Here is a 23,557-nt window from a genome sequence, read left to right as displayed (position 1 = left end):
TACCAAGCCAATTAACCTACAAACCTGCACGTCTTTGGAGTGTGGGAGGAGACCGAATATCTCGGAGAAAGCCCACGCAGGTCACGGGGAGAACGTACAAACTCCGTACAGACAAGTACCCGTGGTCGGGATGGAACCCGGGTCTCCGGCGCTGCATTCGCTGTAAGGCAGCAACTCTACCGCTGCGCCACCGTGCTAGTTTAGTTTAGTTTAGAGAAACGGGCCCTTCGGCCCACTGGGTCCGCGCCGACCAGCGATCTCCGTACTCTAGCACTATCCCACACACACTAGGGGCAATTTACCATTTTTACCGAAGCCAATTAGCCTACCAACCTGTGCCTCACCTGCTCTCATATTCTTCACCTGCCTACAGATCTTGCCCCAGTTAATCATCTTAGTAAAGCTATGTCAAAATAGTCAAATGTGTTTTTTTAATTAGAGATACAGAGCGGAAAAAGGCCCTTCAGCCGACCGGCCCCGTGCCAACCAGCGAATCCAGCTCACTAACATTACCCTGCACACACCAGGGGCAGTTTACAATCTTTATCAAAGACAATTAACCTACAAACCTGCACGTCGTTTGTAGTGTGGGAGGAAACCGGAGCACCTGGGAAAAGCCCATGCGGTCACGGGGAGAACGCACAAACTCCGCACAGACAACTCCCATAGTCAGGATCGAACCTGGGTCTCTGGCGCTGTTAGGGAGCAGTCAGTGTAAGAGGGAGATGAAATGGTGCCACGTCTGAGCCTGAACCTGTCTGAGCCTCAGAGGAGAGGAGAGCGACACGAAATGCTGGAGTAGCTCAGCGGGACAGGCAGCATCTCTGGAGAGAAGGGATGGGTGACGTTTCGAGTCGAGACCCAGTCTGAAGAAGGGTTCCTTCTTCCATTCCTTCTCTCAGGGAGATGCTGCCTGTCCCGCTGAGTTACTCCAGCATTTGAGATGTCTGTCTTCGGTATAAACCAGCATCTGCAGTTCCATCCAACACAACCTTGGGAGAGTGCTGACTCATTCTTTCTAGTTCCCACTCACTCATTGTGGCTCATCAACCAGGAGGAAGGAATCAGTGCAGTTTTAATCTCCTGTGGGCGCACTAGAGGTTCCTGGATACTACGGTCCCTGAACATACTAATAGAAACCAAAGATATTAGAGGAGCAAGATGAACCACTCCGTCGGAATCGCCTATACTGAAGTGTAGCACGCAAAGGAGCGTGACGTCCGCCATTTTAGTAGGCAAAACCCGCCATTCGCTATGCCTCTCACAGTGTAATCATTGTTTTGGGGGAACAGTACGTGCGATGATACCATTAAAATGCAGAATATATCTCATCTATCAATTCACAGATTTTTGTTATTTTTCTTTTTAATGTTTCTGCAAGTTTCTGCCTACTAAAATGGCGCCGTGACATACTACGGTTTTTAGGGTCGAGTGGTCTGTCTTGCTCCTCTAGTATCTTTGATAGGAACCAGAAAATGTCTGTACATCAGTTTAGTTTACTGTCACGTGTGCAGAGGTACAGTGAAAATCTTTTGGCGCATGCCAACCAGCCAGCAGAAAGACAATACATGATTACAATCGAGCCATTTACAGTGCACAGATACATGATAAAGGAATAGCGTTTAGTGCAAGGTAAAGCCAGCAAAGTCCAATCAAGGATAGTCCAAGGTTCACCAATGAGGTGGACAGTAGTTCAGGACTGCTTGCTGGTTGTGGTTGTCCCCTCTCATCCTTCTAAACTCCAGTGAATACAAGCCTAGTCTTTTCAATATTTCCTCATATGACAGTCCCGCCATCCCAGGGATCAATCTCGTGAACCTACGCTGCACTGCCTCAATTACAAGGATGTCTTTCTCTCACACTCTCTCTCTCTCCCCTTCTCTATTTACTTTACTTTGGATATACAGCGCAGAAACAGGCCCTTTGGCCCACTAAGTCCACGCCTACACACTAGGGACAATTTTACAATGTTTACCAAAACTACTTAACCTACAAATCTGTACGTTCTCTGAATGCATTCAAGAGAGGCCTAGATAAAGCTCTTAAGGATAGCGGAGTCAGGGGGTATGGGGAGAAGGCAGGAACGGGGTACTGATTGAGAATGATCAGCCATGATCACATTGAATGGTGGTGCTGGCTCGAAGGGCCGAATTGCCTACTCCTGCACCTACTGTCTATTGTCTATTGTACATCTTTAGAATGTGGGAGGAAACTGGAGCACCCGGAGAAAACCCACGCAGTCACGCAGTCACAGCACCCGTAGTCAGGGCAAGGCAGCAACTCTACCGCTGTGCTACCGTGCTGCCCTCTCGCACTTTCTCTCCCACTCCCATCGAGTCGCTACCACTCTGTTCCTATCTCTACCTCTGCTGATGAAGGGTCTCGACCCAAAATGTCACCCATCCCTTCTCTCCAGAGTTGCTGCCTGTCCCGCTGAGTTACTCCAGCATTTTGCGTCTATCTACTTGTATCACCTTTTCTTCATCAGCAGCACAGTCTGCAATCGGTACGTTCTTTGAATATGTGTACGAAGTGGACAGCGGATGCTGGTTTAAACTGGAGATAGACACAAGAAGTTGGAGTAACTCAGCGGGTCAGACAGCATCTCTGGAGAAAAGGAACAGGCGAGATTTCAGGTCGAGACCCTTCTTCAAACTTCCTCCAACTCTCAAGCCAACAACGTTAAAAAGAACGACGTCAGGTGTTAATGGTCCCTCTGGGCGGTCACGGTGGCGCGGCGGTAGAGTTGCCGGCTTACAGTACTTGCAGCGCCGGAGACCCGGGTTCGATCCCGACTACGGGTCCTGTCAGTACGGAGTTTGTACGTTCTCACCCTGACCTGCTTGGGTTTTCTCCGAGATCTTCTGTTACCTCCCACACTCCAAAGATGTGCAGGTTTGTTGGTTAATTGGCTTGGCATAAATGTAAATTAGACAATAGACAATAGGTGCAGGAGGAGGCCATTCGGCCCTTCGAGCCAGCACCGCCATTCAATGTGATCATGGCTGATCATTCTCAATCAGTACCCCGTTCCTGCCTTCTCCCCATACCCCCTGACTCTGCTATCCTTAAGAGCTCTATCTAGCTCTCTCTTGAATGCATTCAGAGAACGTATACATTTGTAGGTTAATTAGTTTTGGTAAAAATTGTAAAATTGTCCCTAGTGTGTAGGCGTGGCTCTCTCTTGAATGCATTCAGAGAATTGGCCTCCACTGCCTTCTGAGGCAGAGAATTCCACAGATTCACAACTCTCTGACTGAACAAGACTGAAAATTCTCTCTAGTGCGTGTGTACGATAGTGTTAATGAGCATGGATCGCTGGTCGCCGCGGACCCGGTGGGCCGAAGGGCCTATTTCCGCACTGTATCTGTACACTGAACCAAACTAATCTCAGCTCTGACTCAGCGTGGTGAGAGCTGGATTGATAGCATATGAGTGGGATTAATGACACTAATGGAGTCTGGTGAGTCTGGTGACTGCATTGCCAGCCCACATTGTCTTCATAATGGCAGTTAAATGAAGACAGATCTCATCAGAAAATCAATGACCACTGTCTGCAAATTGCGTCTCACTTCACTTATTAATCCTGGAATTCAAACCGAAGCCAGGCGACCCCCTCACACTTTGCGAAACCAAGGTGCTTGTGCAACGATGTTTGATCGGAGACAGACACAAAAAAGCTGGAGTAACTCAGCGGGTCAGGCAGTATCTCTGGAGAAAAGGAATATGTGACGTTTTGGGCCAAGGCCCTTCTTCAGACTGAGAGTCAAGGAAAAGTGCCCTCCATAATGTTTGTGACAAAGACCCATCATTTATTTATTTGCCTCTGTACTCCACAATTTGAGATTTGTAACAGAAAGAAATCACATGTGGTTAAAGTGCACATTGTCAGATTTTATTAAAGGGTATTTTTACACATTTTGGTTTCACCATGTAGAAATTACAGCTGTGTTTATACACAGTCCCCCCCATTTCAGGGCACCATAATGTTTGGGACACATGGCTTCACAGGTGTTTGTAATTGCTCAGGTGTGTTTAATTGCCTCCTTAATGCAGATATAAGAGAGCTCTCAGCACCTTTCCTCCAGTCTTTCCATCACCTTTGGAAACTTTTATTGCTGTTTATCAACATGAGAACCAAAGTTGTGCCAATGAAAGTCAAAAATTGATCATCCCTGTCTGGCGAAAAAATAAAATGGGGAAGGCCTCACAACGGTGGCTAACGAGGGAAATCAGGGATAGTGTCATGTTGAAAGACTGGAGCGACTAGGCTTGTATAAACTGGAATTTAGAAGGATGAGAGGAGATCTTATCGAAACGTATAAGATTATTAAGGGGTTGTACACGTTAGAGGCAGGAAACATGTTCCCAATGTTGGGGGAGTCCAGAACAAGGGGCCACAGTTTAAGAATAAGGGGTAGGCCATTTAGAAATGAGATGAGGAAAAACATTTTCAGTCAGAGTTGTGAATCTGTGGAATTCTCTGCCTCAGAAGGCAGTGGAGGCCAATTCTCTGAATGCATTCAAGAGAGAGCTGGATAGAGCTCTTAAGGATAGCAGAGTCAGGGGGTATGGGGAGAAGGCAGGAACGAGGTACTGATTGAGAATGATCAGCCATGATCACATTGAATGGCGGTGCTGGCTCGAAGGGCCGAATGGCCTCCTCCTGCACCTATTGTCTATTGTCTATTGTCTATTGTTAAATCCAAGGAAGAGGCATATAAATTGGCCTGAGGAAGTAGCAAAGAGGACTGGGAGAAATTCAGAACTCAACAGAGGCTAATTAAAAGGGGGGAAAAAAAAGCATGAAAGAAAGCTTGCCAGCAATATAAAAACTGACTCTAAAAGCTTCTTTAGATATGTAAAAAGGAAAAGATTAGTGAAGACAAATGTAAGTCCCTTACAATAGACAATAGACAATAGACAATAGGTGCAGGAGTAGGCCATTCAGCCCTTCGAGCCAGCACCGCCATTCAATGCGATCATGGCTGATCACTCTCAATCAGTACCCCGTTCCTGCCTTCTCCCCATACCCCCTCACTCCGCTATCCTTAAGAGCTCTATCCAGCTCTCTCTTGAAAGCATCCAACGAACTGGCCTCCACTGCCTTCTGAGGCAGAGAATTCCACACCTTCACCACCCTCTGACTGAAAAAGTTCTTCCTCATCTCCGTTCTAAATGGCCTACCCCTTATTCTTAAACTGTGGCCCCTTGTTCTGGACTCCCCCAACATTGGGAACATGTTATCTGCCTCTAATGTGTCCAATCCCCTAATTATCTTATATGTTTCAATAAGATCCCCCCTCATCCTTCTAAATTCCAGTGTATACAAGCCCAATCGCTCCAGCCTTTCAACATACGACAGTCCCGCCATTCCGGGAATTAACCTAGTGAACCTACGCTGCACGCCCTCCATAGCAAGAATATCCTTCCTCAAATTTGGAGACCAAAACTGCACACAGTACTCCAGGTGCAGTCTCACCAGGGCCCGGTACAACTGTAGAAGGACCTCTTTGCTCCTATACTCAACTCCTCTTGTTACGAAGGCCAACATTCCATTGGCTTTCTTCACTGCCTGCTGTACCTGCATGCTTCCTTTCATTGACTGATGCACTAGGACACCCAGATCTCGTTGAACTCCCCCTCCTCCTAACTTGACACCATTCAGATAATAATCTGCCTTTCCATTCTTACTTCCAAAGTGAATAACCTCACACTTATCTACATTAAACTGCATCTGCCATGTATCCGCCCACTCACACAACCTGTCCAAGTCACCCTGCAGCCTTATTGCATCTTCCTCACAATTCACACTACCCCCCAACTTAGTATCATCTGCAAATTTGCTAATGGTACTTTTAATCCCTTCGTCTAAGTCATTAATGTATATCGTAAATAGCTGGGGTCCCAGCACCGAACCTTGCGGTACCCCACTGGTCACTGCCTGCCATTCCGAAAGGGACCCATTTATCCCCACTCTTTGCTTTCTGTCTGTCAACCAATTTTCTATCCATGTCAGTACCCTACCCCCAATACCATGTGCCCTAATTTTGCCCACTAATCTCCTATGTGGGACCTTGTCGAAGGCTTTCTGAAAGTCGAGGTACACCACATCCACTGACTCTCCCTTGTCAATTTTCCTAGTTACATCCTCAAAAAATTCCAGTAGATTTGTCAAGCATGATTTCCCCTTCGTAAATCCATGCTGACTCGGAATGATCCCGTTACTGCTATCCAAATGCTCAGCAATTTCGTCTTTTATAATTGACTCCAGCATCTTCCCCACCACTGATGTCAGACTAACTGGTCTATAATTACCCGTTTTCTCTCTCCCTCCTTTCTTAAAAAGTGGGATAACATTTGCTATCCTCCAATCCACAGGAACTGATCCTGAATCTATAGAACATTGAAAAATGATCTCCAATGCTTCCACTATTTCTAGAGCCACCTCCTTAAGTACTCTGGGATGCAGACCATCAGGCCCTGGGGATTTATCAGCCTTCAGTCCCATCAGTCTACCCAAAACCATTTCCTGCCTAATGTGGATTTCCTTCAGTTCCTCCATCACCCTAGGTTCTCCGGCCCCTAGAACATTTGGGAGATTGTGTGTATCTTCCTCAGTGAAGACAGATCCAAAGTAACGGTTTAACTCGTCTGCCATTTCTTTGTTCCCCATAATAAATTCCCCTGCTTCTGTCTTCAAGGGACCCACATTTGCCTTGACTATTTTTTTCCTCTTCACGTACCTAAAAAAACTTTTGCTATCCTCCTTTATATTATTGGCTAGTTTACCCTCGTACCTCATCTTTTCTCCCCGTATTGCCTTTTTAGTTAACTTTTGTTGCTCTTTAAAAGAGTCCCAATCCTCTGTCTTCCCACTCTTCTTTGCTATGTTATACTTCCTCTCCTTAATTTTTATGCTGTCCCTGACTTCCCTTGTCAGCCACAGGTGTCTCTTACTCCCCTTAGAGTCTTTCCACCTCTTTGGAATAAATTGATCCTGCAACCTCTGCATTATTCCCAGGAATACCTGCCATTGCTGTTCTACCGTTTTCCCTGCTAGGGCCTCCTTCCAATCAATTTTGGCCAGCTCCTGCCTCATGCCTCAGAGACAGGTGAATTTATAATGGGAAACAAAAAAAATGGCAGAACAGTTAAACGAGTACTTTGATTCTGTCTTCACTAAGGATTGGACAGGCTAGATGCAGGAAAAATGTTCCCGATATTGGGGGAGTCCAGAACTCAGTTTAAGAATAAGGGGTAGACCATTTAGGACTGAGATGAGGAAAAACTTCTTCACCCAGAGAGTTGTGAATCTGTGGAATTCTCTGCCACAGAAGGCAGTGGAGGCCAATTCACTGGATGTTTTCAAGAGAGAGTTAGATTTAGCTCTTAGGGCTAAAGGAATCAAGGGATGTGGGGAAAAAGCAGGAACGGGGATCTGATTTTAGATGATAATCATATTGAATGGCGGGTATCACAAAATGCTGGGGTAACTCAGCAGGTCAGGCAGCATCTCAGGAGAGAAGGAAGCCTTCTCTCCTGAGATGCTGCCTGACCTGCTGAGTTACTCCAGCATTTTGTGAATAAATACCTTCGATTTGTACCAGTATCTGCAGTTATTTTCTTATATTGAATGCCTGGTATCACAAAATGCTGGAGTAACTCAGCGGGTCAGGCAGCATCTTGGAGAGAAGGAATGGGTGACTGAACCAGGGTCTCGACCCGAAACGTCGCCCATTCCTTCTCTCCAAGATGCTGCCTGACCCGCTGAGTTACTCCAGCATTTTGTGATACCTTCGACTTGTGCCAGCATCTGCAGTTACTTTCCTGCACATATCGAATGGCAGTGTTGGCTCGAAGGGCCAAATGGCCTACTCCTTTTTTCTATGTTTCTATGCTCCTCATCACATATGAATTATGAACTTTTTGTGCTGTTTCGATTTTTTTCCAACAGCTGGGTTTTGTGCTCTCCAGCTTTGCAAGTTATTCATTGCATGCATTCTTTATGATGAAGTGGCTGAACCTCTGATAAATGTTGCTTCCCGGTTTCCTGGATGAACAATGGACTTTCACGGCAACTTCAAGCACGAGAGCGACAAGATTAACCGGCGGAGAGCCAGTTGGAATTCTGATGTGGTCGGCTGCTGCCGAAGAGATGGATTTCTCTGGATGAAGCATCTATTAATGGACCTGGAGTTTACAACAAAGCTGGCCTCTCACCCAGGATCATGCTCCACAACAATCTGCCCCTACTCCATTGCATCTAACATTGTAAAGGCTTCCTATTTTCTTCATTCTATTCGAGAGATAAATTGATACAGGGAAAGAGATATGGATAGATAACAAAGACGGAGAGGGGGGTAGAGAGAGGGGAGAGGTGGGGAAAGGGGAGAGGAGGGGAGGGAGACAGGGAGGGAGAGGGAGAGGGGGAGGGGAGGGGGAGGGAGAGGGAGGGGGGAGAGAGAGGGAGAGGGGGAGGGGGAGAGGGAGAGGGAGAGGGAGAGGGGGAGGGGGAGGGGGAGAGGGAGGGGAGAGGGAGAGGGAGAGGGAGACAGGGAGAGGGAGAGGGAGAGGGAGAGGGAGAGGGAGAGGGAGAGGGAGAGGGAGAGGGAGAGGGAGAGGGAGAGGGAGAGGGAGAGGGAGAGGGAGAGGGAGAGGGAGAGGGGAGGAGAGGGAGAGGGAGAGGGAGAGGGAGAGGGAGAGGGAGAGGGAGAGGGAGAGGGAGAGGGAGAGGGAGAGGGAGAGGGAGAGGGAGAGGGAGAGGGAGAGGGAGAGGGAGAGGGAGAGGGAGAGGGAGAGGGAGAGGGAGAGGGAGAGGGAGAGGGAGAGGGAGAGGGAGAGGGAGAGGGAGAGGGAGAGGGAGAGGGAGAGGGAGAGGGAGAGGGAGAGGGAGAGGGAGAGGGAGAGGGAGACGGAGGGGGGGGGAATCAAGATTGATAGATAGATTTGACGATAGAGAGATAAGCAGACAGTAAAATAAAGATAGAACATGTGAACAGTTTACGAAGAAACCACAGTTCAAAAGTCACTAAATAGATTTGGTCTGACGAGACTTGTTGGTCCAAACTGGCCCGCTGTGATTTGGTAAGAGAAACACAAAAATATAGCCACGGAGAATCTTTCAGAAAATATACCCAGGAGATTGGTCGTAAAGTGAGGGTTTAATAGACAATAGACAATAGACAATAGACAATAGGTGCAGGAGGAGGCCATTCGGCCCTTCGAGCCAGCACCGCCATTCAATGTGATCATGGCTGATCATTCTCAATCAGTACCCCGTTCCTGCCTTCTCCCCATACCCCCTGACTCCGCTATCTTTAAGAGCTCTATCTAGCTCTCTCTTGAAAGCATTCGGAGAATTGGCCTCCACTGCCTTCTGAGGCAGTGAATTCCACAGATTTACAACTCTCTGACTGAAAACGTTTTTCCTCATCTCCGTTCTAAATGGCCTACCCCTTATTCTTAAACTGTGGCCCCTGGTTCTGGACTCCCCCAACATTGGGAACATGTTTCCTGCCTCTAACGTGTCCAACCCCTTAATAATCTTATGTTTCGATAAGATCCCCTCTCATCCTTCTAAATTCCAGTGTATACAAGCCTAGTCGCTCCAGTCTTTCAACATAGGACAGTCCCGCCATTCCGGGAATTAACCTAGTAAACCTGCGCTGCACGCCCTCAATAGCAAGAATGTCCTTGTGTGTTCCTTATGTGTAGGAAGGAACTGCAGGTGCTGGTTTACAGCCCTCTGAAGAAGGGTCTCGACCCGAAACGTCACCCGTTCCTTCTTTCCAGAGACGCTGCCCTGTCCTGCAGAGTTACTCCAGCATTTTGTGTTCTATCTTGGGTTTAAACCAGCATCTGCAGTTCCTTCCTACAACGTGGAATTAATATTGCTGAGCAATGAGAAACGAGCACCTGAATCTTGGTTCATTCTGCACATCTAAGGGATTTTTGTGCACCTGGGCATTAAATTCTACTGAGGTTCCTTCCCTTCCTTTCCCTGCAGGGACGTCCAAAATTAAACAAAATTAATTTGGATCGTCAATCAATTCGAACATCTACCTCAGCTCCCCACCTGATACGCCGATGGGTTCCAGCCTGGAAATTGTAACTCCCACCTGATGCATCTAAATGCATCAACATAATGATTTAGCTCTTGGGAAATACAGATCTTCCATTGTCAGCTGGAAAACAGATGAACTGGGTCATTATTGCCTTGGTGTTTGTTGGAGCTTGCTGCGTGCAAATTAACTGCAGTGTACAAACTAAGTCGCATAGGAGGATAACTGCAGATGCTGGTACGAATCAAAGGTATCACCAAATGCTGGAGTAACTCAGCGGGTCAGGCAGCATCTCTGGAGAGAAGGAATGGGTGACGTTTCGGGTCGAGACCCTTCTTCATCCGCAACCAGAACCTCAGGCATACTTCCTCAGATTAAAAGGGCTTTGAAAAGTGGAATTCAAAAGACAATAGGTGCCAGCACCGCCATTCACCGTGATCATGGCTGATCATCCACAATCAGCACCCTCTCTCCATACCCCCTGACTCCGCTATCCTTAAGAGCTCTATCTAACTCTCTCTTGAATGCATTCAGAGAATTGGCCTCCACTGCCTTCTGAGGCAGAGAATTCCACAGATTTACAACTCTCTGACTGAAATTGTTTTTCCTCATCTCCGTTCTAAATGGCCTACCCCTTATTCTTAAACTGTGGCCCCTGGTTCTGGACTCCCCCAACATTGGGAACATGTTTCCTGCCTCTAACGTGTCCAACCCCTTAATAATCTTATATGTTTCGATAAGATCCCCTCTCATCCTTCTAAATTCCAGTGTATACAAGCCTAGTCGCTCCAGTCTTTCAACAAGCTTCTGTGGCAAAGAATTCCACAGATTCACCACCCTCTGGCCAATGAAATTCTCTCCTCATTTTCTCCAGAAACAGAGAACATCCTTTAAATCTGAAGCTGTGACTTCTGGTTTGACGGCACTGGGCCTATATTCGCTGGAGTTTAGAAGAATGAGGGGGGACCTAATTGAAAGGTACAGAATAATGAAAGGCTTGGATAGAGTGGATGTGGAGAGGGTGTTTCCACTAGTGGGAGAGTCTAGGACCGGAGGTTATAGCCTCAGAATTAAAGTATGTTCTTTTAGGAAGGAGATGAGGAGGAATTTCTTTAGTCAGAGGGTGGTGAATCTGTAGAATTCTTTGCCACCGAAGGCTGTGCAGGCAAAGTCAGTGGATACATTTAAGGCAGAGATAGATTATTGATTAGTACAGGTGTCAGAGGTTACGACGAGAAGGCAAGGAAAATGGGGTTAGGAGGGAGAGATAGATCAGCCATTGGGAGATTGAATGGTGGAGTGGACTTGATGGGCCGAATGACCTAATTTTACTCCAATCACATGATCTTATGGTCCTAGACTCTCCCACTAGTGGAAACATCCTCTCCACATCCACTCTATCCAGGCCTATATCCAGAATCCAGTTATTATATTACTCCTTGACCTTCCATGAAATATTATAGAGTCCACCTGACATTAAATCTACAAAGCATGTTATACTGCACAGAAAGATGCATAGATGTATGTACAGAACTTGACACATTCTTTTAACATACTGATTAGTTTAGTTTTTAGTTTAGTTTAGAGGTACAGCGCGGAAACAGGCCCTTCGGCCCACCGAGTACGCACCGACCAGCGATCCCCACGCATTAACACAAGCCTACACACACTAGGGACAACTTTTTACGTTTATACCAAGCCAATTAACCACATCACGCCGATTCTGGCCTCTCTCCACTGGCTCCCTGTACGGTACAGAATCAACTTCAAGCTCCTCCTATTCACATATAAAGCCCTAAATGGACATTCCCCCCCCTACATCAAAAATCTTCTAACCCACCTCTCTAACTCCAGGTCCCTCAGGTCGGCTGACTTGGGGCTACTGACTATCCCGCGGTCTAGGCTTAAGCTCAGGGGTGACCGCGCTTTTGCGGTTGCAGCTCCTAGACTGTGGAACAGCATCCCTCTCCCCATCAGAACTGCCCCCTCCATCGACTCCTTTAAGTTCAGGCTCAAAACCTATTTCTACTCCCTAGCGTTTGAGGCTCATTGAGGAGGCGCTGTGAACTGTTTTGTATGTGCAGTTATGTTTGCGTGCTACTGTATGTTTCATTTTTTCCTTAGTACCTAATCAGATGTACAGCACTTTGGTCAACGTGGGTTGTTTTTAAATGTGCTATACAAATAAAATTGACTTGACTTGACTTGACAAACCCGTACGTCTTTGGAGCGTGAGAGGAAACCGAAGATTTTCGGGAAAACCCACGTAGGTCACGGGGAGAACGTGCAAACTCCGTACAGACAAGCCCCCGTGGTCAGGATTGAACCTGGGTCTCATAGAAAATAGGTGCAGGTGTAGGCAATTCGGCCCTTCGAGCCTGCACCGCCATTCAATATGATCATGGCTGATCATCCAACTCAGTATCCCGTACCTGCCTTCTCTCCATACCCCCTGATCCCTTTAGCCACAAGGGCCACATCCAACTCCCTCTTAAATATAGCCAATGAACTGGCCTCAACTACCCTCTGTGGTAGAGAATTCCACAGATTCACCACTCTCTGTGTGGAAAAAAAACTTTCTCATCTCGGTCCTAAAAGACTTCCCCCTTATCCTCAAACTGTGACCCCTTGTTCTGGAACTATGAGGCATTAGCTCTACCACCTACGCCACTGTGCTGGTGGGTCAATGATTATAATTAGGTATTGATCAGTGCCACTTGCATTAAACAAACTTGAAAATAGAGAGCACTAACTCTCTTTTTCTGAAGAGCTGTCTGTTTATGTGCTGATCTTTGGAGAATCCCTTTTCCCTGATCTCTCGTAGATCATGAAGATTGTGCACAGAATCTATTCTTAAACACAGCATCACCTGTTACAATTCTGGATCTCATATTAGTTCAGAAATGTAATGAGCAGGCTACAATCCTCCTTTTTAGTTTAGACAATAGACAATAGACAATAGACAATAGGTGCAGGAGTAGGCCATTCAGCCCTTCGAGCCAGCATCGCCATTCAATGCGATCATGGCTGATCACTCTCAATCAGTACCCCTTTCCTGCCTTCTCCCCATACCCCCTCACTCCGCTATCCTTAAGAGCTCTATCCAGCTCTCTCTTGAAAGCATCCAACGAACTGGCCTCCACTGCCTTCTGAGGCAGAGAATTCCACACCTTCACCACTCTCTGACTGAAAAAGTTCTTCCTCATCTCAGTTCTAAATGGCCTACCCCTTATTCTTAAACTGTGGCCCCTTGTTCTGGACTCCCCCAACATTGGGAACATGTTTCCTGCCTCTAATGTGTCCAATTAGCTTAGTTTAATTTTAGCTTAGAGAAGGGCGGTCACGGTGGCGCAGCGGTAGAGTTGCTGCCTCACAGCGAATGCAGCGCCGGAGACCCGGGTTCGATCCCGACAACGGGTGCTGTCTGTACGGAGTTTGTACGTTCTCCCCGTGACCCACGTGGGTTTTCTCTCCGAGGTCTTTGGTTTCCTCCCACACTCCAATGCCGTACAGGTTTGTACATTAATTGGCTTGGTAAATTGTAAAAATTGTCCCTAGTGGGTGTAGGGTAGTATTAATGTGCGGGGATCGCTGGTCGGTGCGGACCCAGTGGGCCGAAGGGCCTGTTTCCACACAATATCTCTAAACTAAACTAATCTAAAAGCCTCTTGACAGCGTTGAAACAGGCCCTTCGGCCCACCGAGTCTGCATCGACCAACGATTACCCGTACACTAGTTTAGTTTAGAGATACAGTGTGGAAACAGGCCCTTCGGCCCATCGAGTCTGCATCAACCAACTAGTACACTAGTTTAGTTTTAGAGATGCATCATGGAAACAAGCCTTTCGGCCCACACTTGTTCTATCTGACGCACAAGGGACAATTTATTTTTACAGAAGTCAATTAACCGACGTGCCTGCACGTTTTTAGAATGAGGGAGGAAACTGGAGGTCCTAGAGAAAACCCACATGGTCTTTAGTGTAGTTTAGAGATACAGCGCGGAAACAGGCCTTTCGGCCCACTGGGTCCGCGCCGACCAGCGATCCCTGTTTTATCAACACGGTCCTACACACACTAGGGACAATTTTTACATTTATACCAACCCAATTAATCTACAAACCCGTAAGTCTTTGGAGTGTGGGAGGAAACCGAAGATCTCGGAGAAAACCCACGCAAGTCACGGGGAGAACGTACAAACTCCGGACAGACATCGCCCATAGTCGGGATCGAACCCGGGTCTCCTGTCGCTGTATTCGCGGTAAGGCGCTCTACCGCTGCGCCACCGTAACCACCCGGCAGTCACAGGGAGAAAGCACAGACTCCGTACAGACAGATCCCGTAAACGGAATGCAACCTGGGTTCCTGGCGCTGTAAGGCAGCAACTCTACCGCTGCGCCACCGTGACGTCTCTACGGTTTTAACTTGTGATTTTACTCAGGCTTCGGTTTATTATAGAAACATAGAAAATAGGTGCAGGAGTAGGCCATTCGACCCTTCGAGCCTGCACCGCCATTCAATATGATCATGGCTGATCATCCAACTCAGTATCCCGTACCTGCCTTCTCTCCATACCCCCTGATCCCTTTAGCCACAAGGGCCACATCTAACTCCCTCTTAAATATAGCCAATGAACTGGCCTCAACTACCTTCTGTGGCAGAGAATTCCACAGATTCACCACTCTCTGTGTGAAAAAAAACTTTCTCATCTCGGTCCTAAAAGACTTCCCCCTTATCCTTAAACTGTGACCCCTTGTTCTGGACTTTCCCAACATCAGGAACAATCTTCCTGCATCTAGCCTGTCCAACCCCTTAAGAATTTTGTAAGTTTCTATAAGATCCCCCCTCAATCTTCTAAATTCCAGCGAGTACAAGCCGAGTCTATCCAGTCTTTCTTCATATGAAAGTCCTGCCATCCCAGGAATCAATCTGGTGAACCTTCTCTGTACTCCCTCTATGGCAAGAATGTCTTTCTTCAGATTAGGAGACCAAGACTGTACGCAATACTCCAGGTGTGGTCTCGCCAATGCCCTGTACAACTGCAGCAGAACCTCCCTGCTCCTATACTCAAAGCCCCTCGCTATGAATGCCACATGTACCGAGCGAGGTTCATTGAACAGCTTTGTTTTGAAGACTATCCAAACAGGTCAGATAAGCCATACATGAATACTTTCAAGCGTGGTAGGGAAACTATTCTCAAATTTGCAGATCAGCACTACGACTGTTGAGATAATAAGCATCAGCTCAACTGAGACATGGTACTGGCCAGATGGAATAACAGCTGTTTGGGTGATAAAACTCCACCACACTTAAAAAAATAAATAAACACAACAATTTAAATCTGAAACGTATCTACATACATATATACATCAGTCTTTAGCATCAAGAGACAAGAAAACAAAATGGGTGATTTGTTCACTTGCATGGACAAAACCGACACCTCCTGTCCCAGCTTGAGAGTGATCAAAGAGGCATCTGGAGAGTAATGAGAATTCTTTACAGCCTGCTGAATGTGTTAATGGATTGTCCCAGGCAGACATAAAAAACGGCCATTATTAATCAGAGTTGCACTAAATTTTCAACTGCCTCATTGGTGTGCAAACAAAAAATAGGAAGTCTTTAATTTATATGGAGCCCACTTTGTGGCCCACTTATAGACAATAGACAATAGGTGGAGGAGGAGGCCATTCGGCCCTTCGAGCCAGCACCGCCATTCAATGTGATCATGGCTGATCATTCTCAATCAGCACCACTTGGTGCATCTAAAAAAAAATATATATATATATTTTGACACTCAAACCAGAAAAGTTGTGGCTGATTTAAGGACGATGACAACTCCCACAATTCAAGGACAAAGAAGGTGGCGCAGCGGTAGAGTTGCTGCCTCACAGCTTCAGAGTCCCGGGTTCGATCCCGACTACGGGTGCTGTCTGTATGGAGTTTGTACGTTCTCCCCGTGACCTGCGTGGGTTTTCTCCGTTTGCTCCGGTTTCCTCCCACACTCCAAAGACGTCCAGGTTTGTGGGCAAATTGGCTTGGTATAATTGTAAATTCTCCCCAGTGTGTGCAGGATACTATAGACAATAGACAATAGGTGCAGGAGGAGGCCATTCGGCCCTTCGAGCCAGCACCACCATTCAATGTGATCATGGCTGATCTTTCTCAATCAGTACCCCGTTCCTGCCTTCTCCCCATACCCCCTGACTCCGCTATCCCTAAGAGCTCTATCTCGCTCTCTCTTGAATGCATTCAGAGAATTGGCCCCCACTGCCTTCTGAGGCAGAGAATTCCACAGATTTACAACTCTCTGACTGAAAGAGTTTTTCCTCATCTCCGTCCTACCCCTTATTCTTAAACCGTGGCTCCTGGTTCTGAGCTCCCCCAACATTGTTAGTGTGCAGAGATACTGTTAGTGTGCGGGGATCGCCGGTCGGCGCGGACTCGATGGGCCGAAGGGCCTGTTTCCACGATGCATCTCTAAACTAAATTAAACTCTTTTTCTGATCTTGCGAGAGAAAGGAATATTGGCCATGACACCACTGCTTTTCAAAATGTTGTCAAGGGAATGTTTTTAACTCCCAACTGATTAGTTCAGTTTAGTTTAGTTGTGTAGGAAAATAACTGCAGATGCTGGTTTAACTCGAAGGTAGACACAAAACGCTGGAGTAACTCAGCGGGTCAGGCAGCATCTCAGGGGAGATGCTAGGAGTGAAATGCGAGTGTGGTCAGGGTGATTTGGGTAGGAAAGAACTGCAGATGCTGGTTTAAATCGAAAGTACACACAAAATGCTGGAGTAACTCGGCGGGTCAGGCAGCATCTCTGGAGAGAAGGAATGTTTCCGGTCGAGACCCTTCTTCAGACTGATGTCAGGGGAGGGGGCGGGACAAAGATAGGATGTAGTAGGTGACACAAAATGCTGGAGTAACTCAGCGTGACACAAAATGCTGGAGTAACTCAGCGTGAGACAAAATGCTGGAGAAACTCAGCTGGACAGGTAGCACCTCAGGAGAGATGTCTATCCCACAGACAACAATGGACCATTGTGGACTCCACCTTTCCTTGATCATCTTTGCTGGTTTTGATTTGCTCTTTTTTTGCATTCCTTTCATTCGTTTGTTCTTTGCATCTTTTCATATCTCTACCTTCCCTCTCCCCTGACTCTCAGTCTAAAGAAGGGTCTCAACTCAACATGTCTCCCATTCCTTCTCTCCAGAGATGCTGCCTGCCCCGCTGAGTTACTCCAGCATTTTGTGTCTATCTTCGGTGCGAACCTGCACCTGCAGTTCCTTCCGACACATCTATATACTAAAACTCTTGTTTGTTTGTTTGTTTGTTCCTGAACTACAGCCAAATTGGTACACGATAGCGCGACAATTGTAGGCCCACCTTACTCACCGTCGTCCCTTTGGTGCTAATGGAAGAAGTTTCATTGAAATCGGTGTTATATTTTTAAGGTTTTCATATTTTAAAGTTTAAATCTATCTCCTAGGGAGGGAGGGAGGGAGGGAGGGAGGGAGGGAGGGAGGGAGGGAGGGAGGGAGGGAGGTAGGTAGGTAGGTGGTGGGATGGGGGTGGGAGTGAGGGGGGGGAAGGAGGATGACGGGGGTTGTGGGGGATGGAGTGGAGGGAAGGGGGAAGGGGGAGGGAATTGGGAGAGGGGAGGGGAGGCAAGGAGGGGGAGGGGAGGGGGGGAGGAGGAGGGGGAGGGGAGGAGTGAGGGGAGGGGGGAGTTGAGGGGTGGGGGGAGGGGAAGCGAGGGGAGGGGGCGGGGAGGGGGAGGAGAGGGTGCTGCACCAATGCAGGAGAGGTTTGGGCACAAAGGGTCCACTTGGTCTGGTATTCTTCTAAACCTTTCCTTGTGCGTGTTCACCTGAACTCCTGAGATGCAATCTGCACAGGAAGGTAAGAAATAGGGAGGCAGGTTTGTGCAGCGTAAGCAATGACCAAATTATCTACATTACAGCCCCAGATACCAACAGAGCTCGATTCTCTGAGCCACGAGGCAGGGGAGCTGAGCATAATTGGCTCCAAGGAATCAGACAAAATGTCAATTGGAATCTTTTCTCACACAATGAGTAATAAACCCATTGGATGAAGTTACTACACAAGGCCATTAAAGTAATCGAAACAGACAGTTCAGCAGACAATTCGATGGTCTTCTGGTGAGAGGAGACATTGAGAGATATGTTGAGAGACTAGGAAGGCACCGTTCACCTATTAAGAAGCAGTAGGCTTCCTTGTGACTGATGATCCTTCCGCTCTCCTCAAAGTCCCATATTTCGTTCTTTTAAGCTTCCTAACAATGCGCACTTGTTCTGTACTGTAGCCATTATACCTCTCCTCTCGGGTTGCCAACTATCGCTTATTAGCCGGGACATCCTGTATTTTGGGCTAAATTTGTTTGTCCCGTACGGGACCGCCCTTGTCCCGTATTAGGCCCGGGGGTGTGCTGTAGGCCCGGACGCTGTAGGCCCAGATGCTGTAGGCCCGGTCGCTGTAGACCCGGACGCTGTAGGCCCGGGCGCTGTAGGCCCGGGCGCTGTAGGCCCGGGCGCTGTAGGCCCGGGCGCTGTAGGCCCGGGCGCTGTAGGCCCGGACGCTGTAGGCCTGGACAGTGCAGGCCCGGACAGTGCAGGCCCGGACAGTGTAGATCCGGACACTGTAGGCCCGGGGGCCACTGTAGGTCCAGATAGTGTAGGTCCGGACAGTGTAGATCCGGACAGTGCAGGCCCGGGCAGTGCAGGTCCGGACACTGTAGGCCTGGGGGCCGCTGTAGGCCCGGACAGTGTAGGTCTGGAGGCCCTGGGCACTGCCTAACGGAGGTTGCTAAGCAACCCGCCACCCGGCCCGGGCCGCCGCCATTGGTGGAGCGGGAGCACGTGGCCGCTGGATGGGTGAGGTCACGTGGGGCGCGGGGCGCGGGGCGCGGGGCGGTGACATCACCTTGTCCCTTATTTGGGAGTGAGGTCGTTGGCAACCCTACCCTCTTGTGCTCACCTTTAATCGTGGCACAAATCCAACAGACGTCAAGCGTTCAACAGCAAACCTTTTTCTTTTTCCACTGTGTTTTTTTTAATCGATACCATTAAGTAAAGGCAGACACAAAATGCCAGAGTAACTCAGCGGGTCAGGCAGCATCTCTGGAGAGAAGGAATGGATGACCTTTCGGGTCGAGACCCTTCTTCAGTCTGGAGGGAGTGGGGAGGGGGTGGGAAAGAAAAGAAAATGAAAAACAAAAAGGTGGAGGGGCGAGGGAGCGGGGAGAGGGGGGGGGGAGGGATGGGAAAAGAAAACCAACACAGACCCATTAACTAAAGGACTGTTTACCTCGTAATCGAGATCCAGGGATTCAGAGTCCCCTTTAGTCTGAAACTGCTGTGTGTCCGCGTCCACCGTGAAGTTCACTTGCTTCTTATTGCGTTCGACTGCCACGTAGTGCCAGTGTTGGTCATCGAGCAGACTGCCCAGCGTGGCAGAGGAGCGGTCACTGACAGCCTGCAGGGGCCGGCCACCTGGGGAAGAGAGGGTGAGGCAGAGTCAAGGGTCAAGAGTGTTCCATTGTCACATGTCCCAGATAGAACCATGACATTCTCACTTGCAGCAGCACAACAGAATCTGTAAACATAGTACACTGTAAACAATATTAGAAACTGGGTGGGGGCTGCTTTATGTCCTCGTTGTCCACCCTGGGTAGTCCTACGGAACTGGCAACATTTGCAGCAAAGCGTCAACTATGGTACTCTGAAGCACCAATTGCCACTTTTGATTGTTGTCAATAGACAATAGACAATAGGTGCAGGAGGAGGCCATTCAGACCTTCGAACCAGCACCGCCATTCAATGTGATCATAGCTGATCATTCTCAATCAGTACCCCATTCCTGCCTTCTCCCCATACCCCCTGACTCCGCTATCCTTAAGAGCTCTATCTAGCTCTCTCTTGAATGCATTCAGAGAATTGGCCTCCACTGCCTTCTGAGGCAGAGAATTCCACAGATTCACAACTCTCTGACTGAAAAAGTTTTTCCTCATCTCAGTTCTAAATGGCCTACCCCTTATTCTTAAACTGTGGCCCCTTGTTCTGGACTCCCCCAACATTAGGAACATGTTTCCTGCCTCTAACGTGTCCAACCCCTTAATAATCTTATACGTTTTGATTCATTGTGATCATGGCTGATCATCCACAATCAGTAACCCGTGCCTGCCTTCTCCCCATATCCCTTGATTCCACTAGCCCCCAGAGCTCTATCTAACTCTCTCTTAAATTCATCTAGTGATTTGGCCTCCAATTGCAGTTGACATACGAAATTAAAATATAATAAACGAGAAAAAAAGTTCAGTGTGTTTATATATACATATGCACACATCCACATTATATATATATATGTATATATATATATATATATATATATGTGGTCAGGATGGGGGAACACACATCTAGCTCCCTCACCCTGAACATAGGATCCCCCCAGGGCTGCGTCCTTAGCCCCCTACTGTACTCCCTGTACACACATAACTGTGTGGCCAGGTTCAGCTCAAACTCCATCATCAAGTTTACTGATGACACTGTGGTGGTGGGCCTGATCTCCGACAACGAGGAGAAGGCCTACCGGGAGGAGGTGGCTGATCTGGCACTCTGGTGTCAGGACAATAGCCTCCTCTTGAATGTCACTAAAACTAAGGAGCTGATTGTGGACTTTAGAAGGGCTAAACATCCAAGGACGTACATGCCACTGGAGATAAATGGGTCTACTGTGGATAGTTTGAGCAGCTTTAAATACCTGGGAGTCCACATCAAAGAGGATCTGACATGGACAACGCGCATTGCCGCACTGGTGGGTAAGGCAAGGCAGCGCCTTTACCACCTTAGACAGCAGAGGAAATTCAGAGTGTCTCTGAGGATCCTTCAGTGCTTCTACTCTGGGGCTGTAGAGAGCATACTGTCCGGCAACATCACGGTCTGCTTTGGGAACAGCTCTGCCCAGGACAGGAAGGCCCTGCAGAGAGTAGTGCGTTGGGCGGAACGCATTATGGGAACTACACTTGCCCCCCTGCAGGACCTATACATCAGGAGGTGCAGATCGAGAGCAAGCAAGATTATGAGGGACCCCTGCCACCCCAGCAACGGACTGTTCCAGCTGCTACGGTCAGGCAAACGCCTCCGCTGTCACGCTGTGAAAATGGAGAGGATGAGATGGAGTTTCTTCCCACAGGCCATCAGGACTGTGAACTATTATAACTCCAGGGACTAAATTTTCTTTTCGGTATTCATTTTAATTTATATGCTGTAATTGTAACTTTTTTTTGCACAATCCGCAGGCATTGCCACTTTCATTTCACTGCACATCGTGTATGTGTATGTGACAAATAAACTTGACTTGACTTGACTTGATATATATATATCAATATATGTACACACACACACACATATATATACATACACAAATATACACGCACACATATACACACACATATATACATACACATATATATACAAATACACACACACATACATACATGTACACACGCACATATATACACACATACACACACACACCCATACATACACACACACACACATAGACAATAGACAATAGACAATAGGTGCAGGAGTAGGCCATTCGGCCCTTCGAGCCAGCACCGCCATTCAATGTGATCATATATACACATGCACACGCATATATACACACACATATAAATAAATATACAAATATACATACACACACATATATACATGCGTACACACACACATATATATATAGTTAAAGATTTAACTCTTAGTGCTAACAGAATCAAGGGATATGGGGAGAAAGCAGGAACGGGGTACTGATTCTGGGTGATCAGCCATGATCATATAGAATGGCGGCGCTGGATCGAAGGGCCGAATGGCCTACTCCTGCACCTATTTCCTATGTTTCTGTGCACACACACACACACACATATATATACACATACTCGCGCATATATATACACACGCACATACACAGTATATATACACACACATATACACACACTCATGCATATATACACACACACACATACATGCACATACATACACACACACACACACACACATATATATACACACACACACACACACACACATACATAAACACACATGCACACACACAAAGAAAAAACAACAATAGTGCAAATAGACAAAACCAATGCCCCCAAGTCAATGTAGTTCAGAGCTTATTTGGAGGTTGTGTTTAATAGCCTGATGGCTGTAGGGAAGTACAGTAAATGGGATCTGGAAGCAAATCATAGAACATAGAACTTTGAACGGTGCAACAAAGGAACAGGCCCTTCGGCCCACAATGTCTGTGCCGAACCATGAGGCCAGGTTAAACTATCCTCCTCTGTCTGCATTTGATACAAAGAAACATAGGAAATAGGTGCAGGAGGATCCACAATCAGTAACCTGTGCCTGCCTTCTCCCCATATCCCTTGATTCCACTAGCCCCTAGAGCTCTATGTATCTCTCTTTTAAATTAATCCAGTGAATTGGCCTCCACTGCCCTCTGTGGCAGAGAATTCCACAAATTCACAACTCTCTGGGTGAAAGAGTTACTTCTCACCTCAGTTTTAAATGACCTCCCCTTTATTCTAAGACTGTGGCCCCTGGTTCTGGACTCTCACAACATTGGGAACATTTTTCCTGCATCTAGCTTGTCCAGTCCTTTTATAATTTTGTACGTCTCTATAAGATCCACTCTCATCCTAAACTGCAGTGAATACAAGCCCAGTCTTTCCAATCTTTCCTCATGTGACAGTCCCGCCATCCCAGGGATTAACCTCGTGAACCTACACTGCACTGCCTCAATAGCAAGGACGTCCTTCCTCAAATTAGGAGACCAAAACTCCATTTCCCGTTTGATTTCCAAAGTGCAATATGATATTGCAGATCATATTGTAGTTTGCAATAACAATTACAAGTAGTCATAGAGTCATACAGCATGGGACAGGCCCTTCGGCCCGACTTGCCCATGCTGGGTGAGAACATAGGGTGAGACTGTGGTAGTCCGTAGAATTTGGATTTTCTCACATCTTCTGCTTTAGTTTCAGATTTCCTGTGCATTCCTGTGATCAAATACTTCAGAGTCATAGAGTCACGCAGCGTAAGTCATAAGCCTTCAGCCCAACTTGCCGAAGTTCATATCATAACGACGAAAAGCAACACAATGTGCATATGTGAAAGTTGGCCATTTAAGACTGCTTAGGCATTAAAAAAAAGCACAAAGTGCTGGAGTAACTCAACGGGTCAGGCAGCAGGAGTTCATAGGTTGTAGGAGCAGAATTAGGCCATTCGACCCATCAAGTCTACTCCACCATTCAATCCTGGCTGATCTATTTTTCCCTCTCAACCCCATTCTCCTGCCTTCTCTCCATAACCCCTGACACCCTTGCTAATTGAGAATCTATCAATCTCTCCCTTAAAAAATATCCATTGGCTTGGCCTCCACAGCCATCTGTGGGAATGAATTCCACTCTGGCA

The 23,557-nt window shown here is 47.4% G+C and overlaps 1 pseudogene across 1 annotated transcript in view; it reads right to left on the bottom strand.

Annotated features, from left to right (window-relative positions):
• The window catches only part of LOC144595735 (contactin-associated protein-like 5), an 852,226-nt pseudogene that overhangs the window by 475,563 nt on the left and 353,106 nt on the right, over positions 1–23,557 (bottom strand). The window contains exon 6 of the transcript XR_013547532.1: positions 19,389–19,573. The product of XR_013547532.1 is annotated as a contactin-associated protein-like 5 (transcript). The remainder of the gene's footprint in view (positions 1–19,388; positions 19,574–23,557) is intronic.

The sequence above is a fragment of the Rhinoraja longicauda genome, chromosome 8 (assembly GCF_053455715.1).
Source record: "Rhinoraja longicauda isolate Sanriku21f chromosome 8, sRhiLon1.1, whole genome shotgun sequence".
NCBI lineage: Eukaryota > Metazoa > Chordata > Chondrichthyes > Rajiformes > Arhynchobatidae > Rhinoraja > Rhinoraja longicauda.
The sequence above is the reverse complement of the archived record's forward strand: the minus strand, read 5'-3'. Positions and strand labels throughout refer to the sequence as shown.